The sequence below is a fragment of the Onychomys torridus genome, chromosome 3, assembly GCF_903995425.1.
Source record: "Onychomys torridus chromosome 3, mOncTor1.1, whole genome shotgun sequence".
NCBI classification, from domain to species: Eukaryota; Metazoa; Chordata; class Mammalia; order Rodentia; family Cricetidae; genus Onychomys; species Onychomys torridus.
Genome location: NC_050445.1, coordinates 42,286,685 through 42,292,456, shown reverse-complemented (window position 1 = coordinate 42,292,456; position 5,772 = coordinate 42,286,685). Strand labels below are relative to the sequence as shown.

At 37.0% G+C, this 5,772-nt stretch overlaps 1 pseudogene; it reads left to right on the top strand.

Moving 5' to 3' along the window:
• Window positions 1-1,407: 1,407 nt before the first annotated feature.
• LOC118579931 lies at window positions 1,408-2,227 on the top strand (annotated as a pseudogene).
• Window positions 2,228-5,772: the final 3,545 nt, after the last annotated feature.

Below are 5,772 nucleotides of genomic sequence, written 5' to 3'. Positions count from 1 at the left end.
ACCACAAAATGATGGAGAGTTTCAGTTGGCTCCATCAGCATGCCTAAAACCTGGAAATCTCATCAAAGGAGCCATTCCCTGTGTTTCCCATGGAAGGGATGGGAGCCCCCTCATTTCAACAGACCTCAAAAGCTGCATCTCTGTAGTAAAAACCCCTCCAACGTTGACTACTAAACCTTGAGCCCTCAAAGTAGGATTATATATTTCTTGACACCCTCCTTGGTGTGGCTCAATGTCAATTATTTAATATGGAAAAAGGCTCCTAGCACTTGAGTTTCAAAGAACAAATCAATTCCTTGTGTTCCTCTCAGAGTGGCAGAGCTAATATTCTTGGCTATGCTAAGATTCATTAGAAGATTCTAGAAAGTGCTTTGTATGTAGTCTATGGTAGATATATATTGTTGACTAATTGCCTACTAATGGGAGTAAAACAATACAGGGCTCCTGCTTTTAACATCCAGTATTTACCTAGCAAAACTGCTTCTCAAAAGCATCTCATATTTTTGGTGCTTAAATGAAAAATATACTTTTTTCTGTTTTATGAGTAACTAACTCCTTTTTCATAGGCTATAACTTAGATATATGAAGACATTTATTGTCTTTCCAATTCTCTCTAATTCTCTAAATAATCTAAATATGTAAATGTCTTCATAACGCTTTGTCAGAGAATATATGTAAGTATCATTGGGTGCTCTATTTTGAAAGAAAACAAAAGCAAAGCAAAAATATATGTTGGGTATTTCTACCCTTAAACTATTTTGGTCTCGAATGTTAAGTCATGGAATAATTAGAATCAGTAGTACCCCCTGCCCGACAACATAAGAGTGTTTTAGAAGCCTTTTATTTTTTATTCCAAGGAATAAAACTGGGGAGAATAAAAGCAGCTCAAGAAGGTATTTAAGACTACATTCTGGGGCTGGGGTGACAGGTCAATGGCTAAAGCTGTGCCAACCCAGTACCCTGAGCTTTGACCCCCAGAACCCACTTAAACACTAGCACAGTAACACTAGTGTTGATAATTCCCGAACACTCCTGTGGTGACAGAAACACAGACAGGAGCTTGCTGGGTGCTCACAAAACAGCTATCCTAGTGTACAGGGGTGACGAAAATAAATTATTCTGCCTCAAACCTAGTGGAAAGAGCCAATGCCTGGAGCTGACCTCTGACTTACACACACACTGTGGTGAGCATGTATACCCCCACCACACAAACACACAAAGGGAATCATAGTGTGCTTTAAATTAAGGTTGAGAATCCTAAAAATGTAGAGGGTTTTTGTTTGTTTGTTTTTAGGTTTTTTTTCCTTTTTGTAAACAAAGAGTAAGACCATTAGTAGAATTTGAAGTGACTTTAAAAATTCAGGGGACTTTATTTGTGGCACCTCCTAGGCAGTAGGCTGTGTCAAGATGAAGCTGAATATCTCTTTCCCTGCCACCAGCTGTCAGAAACTCATCAAAGTGCACATTAAATGCAAGCTTCATACATTCTACAAGTACATGGCCACAGAAGTAGCTACTGATGCTCTGAGTGAAGAGCGAAAGGGTTATGTAGTCTAAATCAGTGTTGGGAAGGACAAACCAGGTTTTCCCATGAAACAAGGTATTTTGACCCACGGCAGAGTGCACCTATTGTTGAGTAAGGAGCATTCTTGTTATAGACCAAGGAGAACAGGATCGAGGAAGTGCAAGTTTGTTCAAGGATGCATAATGGATGCCAATATCAGTGTTCTCAACTTAGTTATTGTTAGAGAAAGAGAGGGAGAGAGTAAAGGGGGGAGGGATAGAGGGGGGAGAGATAAAAGGATATTCCTGGACTGACAGATACTATTGTGCCTCGTTGGTTGGGACCTAAAAGAGCTAGTAGAATCCGAAAGCTTTTTAATCTCTCTAAAAAAGATGATATCCGCCAATATGTTGTCAGAAAGCCGTTAAACAAGGAAGCTAAGACACCCAGGACCAAAGCACCCAAGATTTAGTGTCTTGTTACTCCACATGTCCTGCAACACAGATGCTGGTATATTGCTCTGAAGAAACAGTGAACAAAGACAAACAAGGAGGAGGCTGCAGAATATGCTAAACTTTTGGCCAAGAGAATGAAGGAAGCCAAAGAAAAGCACAAGGAACAGATCGCCAGGAGACATAAGCTGTCCTTGCTGAGAGCTTCCACTTCTAAGTCTGAGTCCAGTCAAAAATAAGTCTTTAAGGGTAACAAATGAATGATCATACCTTAAAAAATAAAAAAAAAAAAAAATTCAGGGGAAAAATTCACTTGAGGAAATGGGAAAACTGAAATATTTGGTAAAACCATTTTCAATAAGCAACATGAGGACTGAGGAAGCCAGCCAGTGGTAGAGCATTTGCTTAGCATGGGTATGGCCTTGGGTATGATTTCCCAGTATGACAAAAAAAGGAAAGTGGTGTAAAGACTCCAGGTGAGGGACCAAGAAGAGTGAAAAGTTAAATACACAGGAATAGAAAAACAGCTGAACCTAGAGAATGCAATGTAGTAAGTCAGGACTAGACCAGAAATGGGAGGAAGGGCAGGGTTTCCCATTTCCACTGGCAGGAAATGGAGCAGAAGAAGGCACCATTGCTCCCTACCACCACCTGGGCCTCCCACCCTTGCTTCAGGGCCACCACTGTAGGAATTATTTGACTGCAGTATTGCTAGATGAGAGTAGCCTTGGGTCAAAGTGGTCACCAACATCCATACCACAGTCTCCAGGACTACTTAGTCCCTTCACAACAAAACTAGCAGGGTTACAGTCCAATGTGGCTGAGACTAAGCAATCCTAGCTGACTAATCTGGTGGATAGTTTCAGGTTAAATACTAACAGATAGTCTAAGAACTTCTAATCTATTTTAATGTAGGTCAAATGTTTTTCAAACATTTTTCCAGGGGAAACAACTATCAGTTAAATGCTATTCTCAACTTCCCACCATCAAACCTGCAAAGGTGAATTCCTGGGCACATTTTCTCTTTTCATTCCTTCAGTTGTAAGAAGAAATGTCATTTTTGGTGTCTGATATCAAGCCTCAACTTGGACTCAGAACTGCCCACACAGCAGACCTTCTGAGCTGGGCTGTACTTGATATCGCCTCTCTTCTCAACTCATTAACCTCTTTCTCTCGGGTGGATCCTCCACTAGAATATCTATAAATCCATGCATTTCCTAATTTAAAAATAAATTTGTTTTAAAGAAGAAGAAATCATTATTCAAACCCTTGCCCAACTCCAGGTCTCAAACTAGCTTCATCTCCTCTTGGCAGTCAAATTTTCAAAAATTATCAAAATGTACGTTCTTCACTGTCATGTGATTCATTTATTCCACCACATTAAAGCTGGTACCTGTTTCAATATCTACTTAAACTGCTCTGAGCAAGGTCACCAAACCTTTTCATGTCCCAAAATGCAATGGCCAACTTTCAATTTTCATTTCACTTGTTGACCTAGCAACATTAACATCTTGACATTCGCTTCCAACTTCTACAACACATTCTCCAGACATTTCCTTCATCTCTCAATGTTCTTTCTCTTGTCACTTTTCTTGGTTCATCTTTCTCTGCCTAGTATTTAAAAATGCAGTTCCTTGAGGCCTTAACCTAGGCCCAGTTTCCATCGCATTCATTCATTCTCATACAATAATACCCAATCATGATTATGATTTTTTACTATAATACTTCGGAATTTAATTCCAAAATTTATCTCCTCAATGCAGACTGCTTCTCTAAAATTCAAATCAAAACACTAACTGGATAATCAACCTTCAGTTGTATTTTACAATTTTATTTTAAAATTTTAAATGAATCAAACTAAATGCATAGACTTGTGCTTCTGGCCATGGAGGAATAAATAAGAACAGACCAGTATCCCTCACCCTTAATACAAAAGGATAATGAACAATGACAAAGATCAATTATAAGAATACTATGTAATCACCATATAATAAAATGAATACAAAACTGTATAATCATTTTAGTTTTCCTTAAAAAAAGTTATTTGAAAAGTTGTAGTATTTAGTGATTAAGTAAATACATTACTGCCATACCATAGTAGGACCATAAAGAAATATCAAACATTAAATAAACAACATTTATTATAAAAACACATCCAAGATCATGCCTGGTACTAAATTGCCCATTGATTTTTCTGCTAAGAGTCCATATAAGACTAGGATATCTATTTCATGGCTTCTGTTCATCAGTGTGCTAGAGCACCTAACCAGTGCAATTAGAGTTAGCAAAAAATGAATAAACAGACAGATAGAGAGGTAGGCATGTAAATGGATGGATGGAGGACAGATGGCTAGATGAAAAAACTGATAACTAAATGGCACATGGACTGAAAAAATGGCATAATTATCTACATGAAAGACCTAAAGAATGTACAATAAAGCGAATAGGTAAATTTATATTTCAGTGTAAGTTTATGATAAAAGACAAACTCAATTCCTATATACTATGAAGAGACTACATCATTTGAATGGAATCTTCAAAAAACACTGATGCTAATATCATCAATAACTATTTATAGGTAGATTTACCAAAATGCAGACAAAATATGTTGTGGTGGTTTGTGTAAGAATGGCCACCATGGGCTCATATCATATATTTGAATCTTAGTCATCAGAGAATGGAATTGTTTGAGAAGCATTAGAAAGATTAGGCATGACCTTATTGGAGGAAGTGTGTCACTGGGGATGGGATTAAGACTTCAAAAGCCCACACTAGGCCCAATGTTTCTCTCACCTCTGTCTTCTGCCTGTGGATCAAGATGTAAAGCTCTCTGCTCCTGCTCAAGCACCATGCCTGCCTACCTGCCTCCATGCTCCCTGCCATAATAGTCATGGACTAATCATGGACTAATCCTCTGAAATTTTAAAGAAGACCTCAGTTAAATGCTTTACTTTATGACTTGCCTTGGTCATGGTGTTTCTTCACAGAAATAGAACAGTAACTAACACAAATGCATTTAAAAAACCACATGGCAGAGAAAACTAAAATAACACATAAGTTAATGAAGAGATATAATATATTCATTAATCAGAAAACTCAATTTTGTTGTGATATCAATTATCCCCAAATTCATCTAATGGTCCAATGTAATCCCACTAAAATTCCAGGAAGCTTTTCTATAGAAGTTAGCATCCTGAAACTAATGTTTAGATGTAAAAGCCAGAAATTAACAATAGCTAAAATAATTTTTGAAAACTAAGAAGAAACTTGAATAACTCATTATTCTATTTTAACACTCACTAGAAACCATACAGTGGATGAAAATTTAAAAAAATGACTATACATAGAATTCAATTAAATACAAAGTCCAGAAAGAGTAGGCTAACTTCCTATAAATGGGCTGAGACAATTCATACGGAAAGAATACCAGACTGTCCCTATAGCTCTGTAGTACAATTTGAGGTCAGGTATTGTGATACCTCCAGCTGTGTTCTTATTCCTCAGGATTGATTGGGGTATAGATAGTCTTTTGTGACTCCATGTGAATTCTTGGGTTTTTTAATATAAATGTGAAATATGATAGCAGAACTTTGATAAGTTTTACATTAAATATGATTAAATTTGTAGACTAATTTTCATAATTGACTTTTCACAGTTTTAGTTCTCCTAATCTAAGAACATTCAATGTCATTTTATCTTCTAGTATCTTCTTTGATTTCCTTTTTAACTATCACAGAATTTTCATTATGAAGGTCTCTCTTGTCTTTGGTTAAGAATATTCCTTGGCACTGAAATTTCTTAAGCTATCATGGATGG